Below are 13091 nucleotides of genomic sequence, written 5' to 3'. Positions count from 1 at the left end.
TAAAATGGTACAACCATTGTGGAAAGCAGTATGGCGATTCCTTCAAACGTTGGAATTAGAAATACCATTTGACCCAGCCATTCCATGACTAGGTATATATCCTAAAGAAGTGAGAGCCATGACAAGAACTGATATATGCACAACCATGTTCATCACAGCACTATTTGCAATAGCCAAAAGATGGAAACAACTTAGATGTCCATCATATGAGGAATGGATAACCAAACTATGGTATATACACACAATGGAATACTATGCAACGCTAAAGAATAATGTAAAATCTGCAAAACACCACATAATGTGGATGAACTTGGAGGACATTATGCTGAGAGAAATAAGTCAATCACAAAAGGACAAATATTGTATTAGTCTCTTATTGTAAAAGTTAAGGAAAGCTTTATCTATAGAAGGAAATTTTCTTTGTTGGAAAAGAACAGGGGTAGGAGGGAAGGGGAGGGAAGGCTGTTAGTTAGATAGGGATAAGTATTGATTTGGGTGAAGAGAAGGGCAATGTACCAAATGTAAGTGACAAATATGACAGCATTAAGGATGAGAAAGACATAGAGAGGTAGATGGGAGGTACAGAAAACAAAGATGAACCTTTTTGCACATATAGTACTGCATTGTCAGTGAAGGCAAACATGGGTATATGGATGGATAGATGGGTGGACAGGCTAAACAATTAGTTATGTCTATGAAATGGGGAGTAAATCCAAGAACATATATAGGGTTGGCAGACAATGGTCCTATATGTTTATGTGAATTATCAGAATTCCCAGGTGTATAGTAGAGATGACAAGGGGCAAGGTTGTGGTCACTGCTTAGTCACAGCCAGCTACCCAGAGGGACTGAGTAGTTGAACCTACGGGCTTGGGACCATAGTCGCAGGGGACATCAACTCAATTGCCATAACATACTATACAAAACATTGTACCACCTCCTACTTTGGTGAGTAGCGACTGGGATCTTAAAAACTAGCAAGCTGCCATCTAGATGCAATGATGTGTCTCTCCTCGTCCAGAGCAAAGAAGAATGAAGAAAACCAAAATTCATGGAAACAATTAGTCCTAGAAACTGGTACACCATCCAATCTGCAGCCTATACAACTATGAGACAAGAAGAACCAAATGGTGCCCGGATACCACTGTCATTCACTTAGAAAGGGATCTATGTAGGAGATCCTTTATATAGAGAGAGAACAATGTGGAACAAAACTCAAAATCATTTGGAGGAAAAAAAAAAAGATGGCGACCATTTTTACTGGTCCAATAGATCCTGGTAGAACCATTGAGACTATGGCCCCTACCTGCCCATCAGGTCTGGAATTAAACCCACACCTGTGGTTTCCAGCCAAACCAAATACAGGCATATGAGTTAAACGTTTACTTCAAGTAGATCCACTCCTTGGAGAGAACAATCATTGAGAAAGAAGAGCTGCCTATGCACAGGGAAACAGCTCAGGGGGCAGGAGTGTATGGAGGGATGGACACTGGGAAGAGGTAACTATGGGGAGGAAGTGGGAGGGGAGCTGTTGCATTGTGGACTGTTGTTAATGACATGAGACAAAGTATATGTGAACTGCGATGTAGAAAGTGAATTTGCTCTGTAAATCTTCACCCAAATAACAATTAAAAAAAAAAGAAAGAAATAGACATGAAAATTGTAGCATAATATTAAAATTAGTATATGTGAATGCATATGGAAAATATAAAAAGAAAAACAGCGCTAGGGGACGGACAACTTTTCACTTAAGTTATTTACAAGTTCTACTTTAAGTTGTGGAACATTAAAATAAATAATAGAAACAAAATAAAATATTATGGCATTTATTACCATTATTGCAGAGCCTTTAACAAAACACCATTTACATATATATATATATATATATATATATATATATATATACTGCAATTCAATCCTCAGAAGGGCAAGCAGAGGCTAACAGCAGCTGAATCACTTAGTGGAATATTTCTTCCACTGATCCTAGAAGATGTATCTGCCATTTTACCTTATTTTAAAATGTCTTTCCATCTATCTTTTCAAAACTCCTTTTCTCCTCATAACACATTCTCTGTGATACAGATTCTGCACTTACTGTCCTCTTTTTAATTTGGAAAAGTAAAGTGCAGAAGTGGGAAAGTAACAAAGCCTCAAAATTTAATGCAATTTTCCACCAAAGTACACTGTCACCAGCAAATGAAAAATAAAATACTTGACAGAATTTGTAGAAATTAATTATTTTCTCTCAGATTAAGTGGTTTGACACAATGGACATATTCTAGCCAAAACGAACTCACTGCTGTTTAGTAGGATATGACTCATGGCGACCCCTCCTTGGGTTTCCGAGGTGGTATCACTATGGAAGTAAATTGCCTAATCTTCCTTGCCAGGAGTGGCTGGTAGGTTTGAACCATCAGTGCTGTGGTTAGCAGTCAAATGCCTTAGGCACTAGACATCAGTGCTCCCTGGACATACTGTAGGTTGTTTTTTTTTTTTTTTTTTTTAACCGCATGGAGTCTTTATATCTGATTCACTTGAATTAATTCTCCTGTTTAGATATGACTTACCATAAGGGGTAGGTTTTTATTTTAGTTAAAAAAAGTTTGGAAACTGGTATAGTCTGGAGTAAGTTAGGTGCAATGTAAAATATATTTGACATGAATTCTGCCTTTAAAATACATATATCATTAAATAGTACATTACCCATAAATATCACATGTGTTAGATGGACATCATAATTTTCTTTTTATATAAACTCATAATAATCACTTAATAGCCTGAAAGCTTTTTTTAGGCAAGATATAAGGGAGAAATCTCATGATAGACATAAGATTTTATTTTATAAATTTTCTTACAGCTTAATATGATTTGCTTGAGGGAAAAAAAAAAAATTAGTCTGTGAAATGAGAGGAAGAAAAATATTAAAGGAAGTTGACCATGAAAATTATCACTTAATGAAGCTGGTTTTTAGAAATAGGCACTGAACCCTGGAGAGGGTAACTCATCTCATTGATCTGACACGGACACCGTTCTAGATGTCGAAGATGCCACAGAGAGAGAAGAAAGAAAGTCGTTGACTAAAGTGAAACAACAGTGATGCAATGTGAGTTTGCAAAGAAGGCCTGCTGAAGAATCAAAATTCCAAAATAAAGACTTTCTCTCTAAATTTCAGAAAATAAATTAATAATGTGAATTCTAATTAATATCAGAAGTGAAGATTTAAGTAAATTTTTTGTATATCAGCATTATGACATAAGGATATCAGCATACAATCTATATGCTATGGGCAAACAATGTCTTTAAGATTAGTAATGTTGAAAATAAGTATCTTTAAATAAAATTAAAAAAAATTTTTAGATGAATAAGGAAAGAGTATTAATGCTAGACTTTTGTCATTCCAATTCACATCATTAATAAAACAACACATTTAACTAAATATATTTAAGGATAAGCATGGAGAACTATACTGGTACCACCCAAATATGTTAAATATAAATAAATTAATTAATTAACAAATTGCTGCATTTCACCTCATTCTTTCATTTTTCTTATGATTTACAGTGTACATATTTTGCAAAAGAAATGAAATGCTGCCATTGAATTAGTGAATTTCTGAGGGTTTTTTTTTTTAAGTCACACTATTCTGCAAGTTCTCTATTCCCCAATAATGATACGAAAATCCACCTGAAACAGATTACTACAGTATCACTATACCAATGATTAATGAATTTAGCCATCATTCATGATGCATTCCTATCAGAAATGTCACTATTAGATATAGCTACTGGCCCTTTTCAGTGACACAGACACATGAATACCGATGTTCATTGTAGCACTGTTCACAATTATCAAAATGTCAGAACAACCCAAATGTGATATATAAATACAATGAAATAAAAACAAATGAAGTCTTGCAACATGCCACAATATGGAGGAACCTTAAAAGCATTTTACTGTGTGAAATCATAAATGGACAAATATTGTGTGATTTCACTAATATGAAATACCTAGAACAGGCAGAGGTATACAGATTAGAGCTGAATAGCAGACACACGGCATGGGAAGGACTGGGAAAGGGGGAAATCATTGTTTAAGTAGGACTGCATTTTTATTTATGGGGATGGAAAATCTGCAACAGATATTGATGATGATTGCACACCACAATTGATTCAGTTGGTTTTATGGAATTATTCATGGGAAAAATATTGAATTGGCAAATGTTATTGTTATCTATATTTTTACAATGATAACGATTTAAAAAATTTTTAAAAAGCAGTTTTCTTCTAACCTTGTTATCTATATTTTTACAATGATAACGATTTAAAAAAAATTTTAAAAAGCAGTTTTCTTCTAACCTAGACAGATATTCTTCTGAAGATATAGCTGGCAAATATCCTGTTTCATTCTCCTTTAATTAAAGTGGTAACCTTTCTTTAAGTATGTTTTGGGAGATTAAAGAATTATCTATAAAAGCAAATGATTTGATATAAGTACTGGCTTTCTTCAGTGACACAACTTGAAGAGTCAGTTTTGACTCGCAGTGACCTCAGTACAAGAGCACAGAACACTTTCAGTCCTGTGTCATCCTCACAATCACTGCCATGCTTGAGCCTGTGGTTACATCCACTGTGTCAATCCATCCCATTGAGGGTCTTCCCCTTTTTTGCTGACTTTTTTTTTTTTTCCTTCTTTACTCAGCGTGGTATCCTTCTCCAAAGATGGGTATCTTCTGACAACATGACCAAAGTATGAAAGACTAAGTTTGCCCATTCTCATTTCTCAGGAGAGTTCTAGCTGTGCTTCCACCAGAAACAGATTTATTTGTTCTTCTGGCAGTACATCCAATATTCTTCACTCTAGCACTACTACTCAAAAGCATTAGCTGTTCTGCATTCTTCCTTATTCATTGTCGAATTTTCACATGCATGGAAAGCTATTGAAAAGACCATAGTTTGGGTCTGGTACACTTTAGTCTTCAAAGTGACATCTTTGCTCTTTACTTTGAAAAGGTCTTCTGCAGCAGATTTGTTCAAAGCACATATTTTTTGATTTCCTGACTGCTGCTTTCATGGGCATTGATTGTGGATCCAACTAAAATGAAATCTTTGATAAATTCAATCTTTTCTCCATTTATCAATGTTGCTTATTGGTCCTGTTGTGAGAATTTTTGCTTCCTTTATGTTGAGGTGTAATCCATAATGAAGGCTATAGTCTTTGATCTTCATCAGTAATTGCTTCAAGGCCTTTTCATTTTCAGGTCTATGTATAGGTTCCTCCTGAGCACCATTAAGTGTTCTGAAATTCCCATTCTTTGGAATGTTTTCCTTATTTTTTTTAATGATCCACATAGTCAAATGCTTTTGCACAGTCAACAAAACACAGGTAAACATCTTTCTGGCATTTTCTGCTTTCACTCACAATCCATCTGCCATCAATATCCCTCATTCCCTTTTGAATCCTGCTTGAATTTGTGACAGTTTCCTATCAATGTACTGCTGCAACCATGTTTTAATTATTTTCAGCATAATCTTACTCACATGTGCTATTGGTGATATTGTTTGATAATTTCCACGTTCTGTTGGATCACCTTTCTTTGTAATGGACACAAATATGTAGCATTTAAATACTATATGGAATATAAAAGTATAGGGGAAAAATAAACATTGCAATAATCATCAGATGCTTTGGCACACTGAATACTCTGTAATTCTCAATTCTTAGGCTTACATATCTCTTAGAATATGAAATAAAATTGATTTTTAAAACTGTCAGGTTCAAGGACTAATCAGATGCTTGAATTCCCCTATAATATTATAATAAACCTAATAGCAATAGGGAGCAATGAAGTTAGGAAAAAAAAAAAAAAAATGTGTGGCCTGGACATTGGAGGACCAGTTAAGGATTTTGGACTTTATCCAACAAATAATGGAGAACCTTCGATGGTTCTAAACATTGAAGTGCCCTGCTCAGAATTTAATTTAGATAGGTCATTTTAGCAGCTGTGTGAAAAAGAGATTTTGGAGGATAAAACCAGTTTGAAGCCTGGTTCAGTAGACTTGCATTAAGACATTGATAATGGATATGGTGACAGAGATGGGGATGTGAGAAATATTTTATATTTTTATAAGTTAAAGTCTTTAAAGTTAACACGCTTTATCTAGTGTTTTGATATAATTTGTGAAATGCTAGATGATTGATTGTTTAGGCTTGTGACCTCTCAGATCTATCCAACTATTATTCCTTAAGTGATCTACTTCCCACTGAGAAGGTGAAGTGAAGAAAACACCATTTGTCAGCCCACATGTTGACACCAGTATAAAAAGTGTTCTATTTATTGTGCTACTTCATGGTTCCCTTGTTTCCAACTCTGTTACTACCAATAATTATCTAAGGTAAAACTATGGTGGTGGCCCTGACATACTGTCTAGAAACATGAAGGAGTGCAAATTACTTTTTGTAAATTGGTTGTTTTAGAGTTGGGAAGTGTATTTTACAACATGTAGCTTGCAAAGTTCTGCAAACCACGGTTCCATGCTGTAAAATACAGATATTTCCATGCCTTAAATCTTCATAATTCTGGGGAAGAAGACTGTAATATTCTCTGAAAATTGCTTATGCCATAGTATGTGTTATATGCCCCAGAAGACAAATTATTATAGAAAAATCTTGTTGAAAAATTATGGGAAAGAAGGTACTAATATAATAAGCTATTCCATAGTGTTGTTCAGTTAGCTAGAGAAATTAGAGAAAATATTTACCTTAACCTTCCTTAATACAGTCATATCAGCAAATTGAATCTTTAATCGTTCCCAGGTTCTTATACCCTGAACATATTTATGAGGAGAGTCTTAGAACAAAAACTAAAGTAAGGGCACCACCATCCATCTTCCTAACCTTCATTCTTGGTCCCAAGCCAGGATAATCACCATATCCTAGAATCTGACCTCAAGATAGATGTGGTTGGAAACTGAGCTGTAACTGTAACTCTGTCATTGGGCTACCAATTTAAGAAAAAGCCAACAAGTCAAGTAAGTCATAAAACATCATCTGACTGAACAGTATGCAAGCGAAAGAAGCAGCAGCCTATAACCAGGGCACAGTTTCCACATAGAAACTGTTGTCCCACTTGAGACAATAAAAGTCAGGACCTTCTGTTTACTGGTAACTTGCCACAAAAGTAGAAACATCAGGATTTAGAGTGCATTTTAACTGACTCATTTAATAGCTGGCCTATTAAAAAATGTATCTATTTTTAAATAGTTTAAATAACTTATTTTGCCTAATAACTCTAATTTTAACAACTCAGGAACTAAAGTAAAGAAAAATGCTTCATATGAGAACAAAACTTTTATCATTTTATTTAACTAAAATAGTACATTCTAAACCTAAAAATATTAAGTTATCTCATGTTTTACACTAGCCAGAAAAGATATTATTTTCAAGAAATCATAGACAGAAAGATACACACACTCACACACATAAAACACACACAAGCACTCAGTAGCATAAATCCATCTTTGTATAAAACACAATTAAATAGATAAAACTGAAAAGCTAGGTCTTGTTTTATTCTTCTGTTGCCCTTTTGCCTATCAGGAAAACAACTTAAGCAATAAGTAAATTTTCTTTCATAAAACACTTGGGCTAAAAGAGTTCTTTAGATGTTCTTGTTTTTCTGCTCTTTATAAAATGATAATTTTTGCAGCGAACTAAATACATAGAATTTCTTATTCATTACCTAACGAACTGGAAATTATTGGAAGACACAGAGTATGTTTTCATTTCATACAGAGAATATGGTGAATATTCTTTTGTTGTTGTTGTTAAAGGTATAAAAAGTATATAGGTGGTTCTTGGGTAAGAAACAAGATCCATTCCTAACTATGTCTTTAGGAATTTGTCATTCAGTCAGAAAAGGTGTATACAGTACTTACGTTGCCTAACCTTAGTGAAGAAAAGGCTTGGAGCCTTCTCAGTGATGTAAAAATTCTAAGTGCAGAAAGTGAGGGTGATTGTGATGAAGAATTTGTTTCAAGTAGGGGTTAGTTCGGTTGTTTCAGAGGGCAAATTTACATAAATTTAAAATGGAATTTGAGCCAAAACATCACTGCCCTGCTCAAAGATGGAAGTGCCCTGCTCAAAGACAGAGGCCGACTGCCTGCTTTGAATGTGTGTGGCTCTCCATAGTCCTGTCATTAACCCACTCTCACATATCAGGCTCCTAAAAGGGCTCAGTAGGTCATATATGAGTCCCATTCTAGGGCTTCAATTTGTGATTTTTTCCCACTCTAGTTACCATGATGAATCACCCAAATTGTAAAAATTTGTCTGTTCTTGATTTACTTTGTCAGTCATGACAGAAACAATTCAGATCGGTTTGAAAACCTGCTCAAAGAGCAAGTAGAAGTTGTCTGTAAGTCAGATGTTCACAACCTGGGGACTGCCTGTAATAGGAAATGACATGAATGCTTAGTGCTTAGTACTGTTATTTTAATGTGTTTATTAAATCAACAACACTTATTGCATGGCTGGCATGTGCCAAGTATGCTAGACACTGGGATATAAAATGAAAGAAGACATGATTCTTACCATTAAGTTCAATGTAGAAGACATTAAGTAAAAGTAAAAATAAAAATAAAAATAAAACAACAAACTCACTGCCATCAATTTGGATCCGACTCATAGCGAGGCCTCCTTGGATTTCCAAAGTGGAATCATTACTGAAGTAGATTGCCCAATCTTCCTTCCCAGGAGTGGCTGGTGGGATTGAACCACCAGCTTTCTGGTTAGCAGTTAAATGCCTTAGGCACTACACCACAAGAGCTCCCAATAAATCAAAAGTGTCATATAATATAATACATTCAAATCATGACAATAATAAAAACAGCAAAGAGTAATAATATAATAACATTTTAAGTGCTTAAATATAAGGAGTTTATTCATACTTACATATTTAGCCTACATGTTGTTGTTGTTGTTAGTTGCCATCAAGTCAATCTGGCTTATGTGTGCAGAGTAGAATTGCTCTACAGAATTTTCAAGGCTGTGAGCTTTAGGAATCAGATTGCCAGCCATGAGGACTGCCAGCTTCGGAGGAGCCTCTAGTTGTGTTTGAACAATCAAGCTTTTGACTAATAGTCAAGCTCTTAGCCATTTTAGACACTCAGGGATTATATAGCATAAAAAAAGTCATATTATTTTAATACTACCTGAAAAATTCAGCTATTTCCTTTTAAAATTAATAGAAAGTTAATAAATGTGAGAGAAATCTTTATGAAGGTCACACAGCTGTGAGTTAGTAGAGTTAGGATTTGAATCCAAATCTATCTATCTCCAAATCTGAAGTTTTAAATAGCAATCTGTACTTCTTTTGAACAATCTAGAAAGATATCTTTAGAATTCCCTTGGGAACTAGAGAAAGGACATTTTGAACATATTGGAAAGTCAAAGAATGCTTTCTAGAGGAGTGCATCTGAACTGACTCAGGAACTGATAGGAGTTGGCTAGACGAAATAAATGGCCATGGTGGAGGCTGTACTCCAGACATATTTTGCAGCATATGTAAAGTCTTGAGTAAGAAAGCTTGTACCAAATTTAAGAAGATGTCATCATTTGTGTAGTAGAAGGATTTAAGTGACAAAGTAGCTGGTGAGATAAGATGATAAAGACATAGTAAATTTATATTGTAAACTATAGTTCTTCATTAAGGTATTTAATCAAAAGGGTGATCGTAATTGTTTTAAAATTGTCACAAGAACAAAAAGCATTTAAGGATGTAGTAGTATTTCTCTTTTCAGTATAGAGCTGCAACTATCACAGCCCTCCTTCTGTGCCCTTGACAGAAGTATAAACACCAAGCCTGAAGAGAAGCCCTTTCTCTTTTTGAAGATGCCTATTGTTTTGCAACTGTGGATGATATATTGTGCAAGTTATGATTTCTATAATTGCCTCCTGATGATTGATATATCCAATCCACCTGCTATTATTTTTCTCCACAATATCACCTTGTCTAAAGTGGCATTTTTTGAATTCATTCATTCTATACTTACTGAGTATGTATTATATATTGTACCCTGCACTAGGTTCTGGAAACACAAGAGCAGTTGGATCTAGTCATAAACTTGGAGGATCTTATAGTTTTGTGAAAGAATAAGATATATGAATAGATCAAGCCAACATAATGCTGAATGTACTGTAAATAGATATGAAAATGAAGCTATATGACAAAGGATCACATAAATAATTCTGAGAGCATGAAAATGTTTCCAGCAGAGGCTACACTTGAGACACTGTTTCATTGAAACATTCTTTCTGCCCTGCATGCCTGTGGTGCCCCTACTCTGGCTCCCATAGACTTACTGCTTTAGCTATTACTGTTCCACTTACATTCTACCCCAAAAGATTGAGCTGAAACAAGCATCACTGTTTTTGGCTGTGTGGTTTTGCAATTTAAAAGGAGATACATGTATTTATAAATTAAATTCAACTTTGTAAGTAGCCACTGTATTTGGAATCTGTTCTAGATCAAAATTTTACATTTCCCCATAGTTAAAGAAAAGGTGAAAGAGCAATAGATACATATAAATGCAGTGTGGGGGTACCTGGATTAAGGTTATCAGGGAAGAAGCTCATTTATTATGACAAATATCTTCTAAAAGTATAGCATAAATGAAAATGATAGTTTTATGAAGTAAATTGAAGATCCTAATGCATTTATGGTCAGTGTCAAGAGTTCAATGAAAATGGCCATATACATTGTGCTGTCTTGAGTTCAGAAAGTCACGTTATAAGTAATTTCATAGATTTTTCTTGATAAAGACCAGAGAAAGTACATGCTCCTTGATGTGGGTCAGAACCTACACTTCATGTAAAGTGCACATAAGATTTTACTTCCATGGTAAGGTTAAGTAAATATCTTGACATTTTTAGAAAAAGGACATTTTGTTTATTTTACCAGGAATAGGTTGCCTCCCAAAAGTCCAAATTTCATATTAGTTATTTTGAAATTAGAACATATTAATTCATAGAGATATCATTATCAATGATAATGTGAAGAAACAATATCCAGTGTCAGGGGTAGGTTTTAAAAGTAGGATTGATATTTCTTCCCCCTAAAATATGGATGGCAGAATGGTTTACTCTAATCACTGCTTTCTTACCCATAAATCTGGCCATATGCAAGGCATTTGACTGCTAGCCAGAAGCCTGGTGGTTCAAACCCACCAGCCACTCCTCCAAAAGAAGATTGGGCAATCTAATTCCGTTAGTGACACAACTTCGGAAACCCAAGGAGGGGTGGCTATGAGTTGGATCTGACTAGGCAGAAGTGAGTTTGAGTTTATATATAGTTATTTTCATCTGGGAATTATGAGTTGTACAGCCAGTATTGCTGATTTTTTCAACCCAGGATGTAATGCTTCTCTGCTTCCCAGTTGTAGACTTATATGCCCAACTACCTAGTCAGAATCTCCAGTTGGACTAATAGACATCTCAACCTTAAAATGTCTAAGATAAAACTATTTGTCTCAACTGCCTTCTCTTAAATCTATTCATTCAACTGGAAGGATTTCACATTATTTTAAATGAAATCACCACCCACTCAGTTGCATAGATCAAAAGTCGAGAGCAATTTTGACCATACTCTTTCTTTGTGTCTTTGTGTTCTATCAACACTATCATCTCTTACCATTTCCACTAATATGAAACTTGCACAAACCACTGTCATCTTTTACTAAATTCCTACAACAGTTCACAGTTTTACTCCTTTTCTCTATTTTTATCTCTTGCCCCTTTCAGTTCTGGACACAGGAGCTTAGTGTTGTGTATGAAGTGTATATCAGATCATATAACCTGCTTCAGCCCCTCCATTGGCTTTCTGTTTTAGTGAGATTAAAGTATAAATGTCTAGCCAGTGCCTCTGAGCTTCTCACCTGCCTCTCAAAACTCATACCTCTTCTCCCCATCATTCACTGAGTGCTTAATATGTTGTTCTCCTTTCTTCTTTTGAACAAACTAAGCTCATTCTTGCTCAGAGATCTAAACCCTAGAGATTGAAGACTGCGTACACAGTGTTCCTGGTGTCCAGAACTCTGCTTGGCATATAGCATGCACCAGTGAAGATCAGTTGCCTATGTCACCTGGATGCCAATTCTAGAAAAAAAGTCACTATTGACAATATTAAATCATCATGTAAGCATAATTTTTGGAAAGAAGGATTTGTCATGATAATTTAGTCAGCATAATAGCATTGCCTATTCTGTAAATATTATCTTCTGGGAAATATAGGAAGTGTTCTTATATACATATAACAGGCAGAATTTGCTAATCTCACATGTTTCTGGTATTTTGAATGTTACTTGGAGTGGTAGGGAAGATTGAATAAAGATTTCTCAGAGCAAATATTATTTCAATCAAGTGTTTTTCTTATATTAAATCATTTATAATATTTCCTGGCTTTTATACCAGGCCATGGAGCTCTATTTTACCTTTATACCCAAGGCCCTCAGCTTTCTGAATGGGCAGAATATGTTATAAAGAATGGGTCCTTAGTAAAGATTCCAGTGATTGACTGGAAGTATTAGGAACTGGCTCCTTGGGAGCAGGGTAGTGAGGAAGAAAAAAAGGTTGTAGATTTGGCTTCTTTAGTTTACACAGTTATGAGATGTGTCAGAAACTCCTCAAGTACTATCAGACAAAGCTTGAGCTTCCATAAAAGGATATGTGTGTGTGTATATATATATATATATATATATATATATATATATACATACACACACATACATACATACATATATATATACATATATACATGTATACATATATATAAGCTCTGGTAGCGTAGTGCCTAAGTTAGTGACTGCTAACCAGGAGGCTGGTGGTTCAAACCCACTAGCCACTCCCAGAAGGAAGGCTGGGCAATCTACTTCCATAGTGATTCTGCCTCAGAAACCCAAGGAGGGGTCACTATGAGTAGGGTCTGACTCAGAGGCACATAACAACAACAACAACAACATATATATATATAATATGTGATATTATTATATCATAAAGCAACATGAGCTTTCATTGAAGGATATATATATATATATATA

This window comes from Orycteropus afer, unplaced genomic scaffold (genome assembly GCF_000298275.1).
Source record: "Orycteropus afer afer isolate SDZICR_OR568_19922 unplaced genomic scaffold, OryAfe1.0 scaffold00117, whole genome shotgun sequence".
NCBI lineage: Eukaryota > Metazoa > Chordata > Mammalia > Tubulidentata > Orycteropodidae > Orycteropus > Orycteropus afer.
This window is presented reverse-complemented; position numbering follows the sequence as displayed.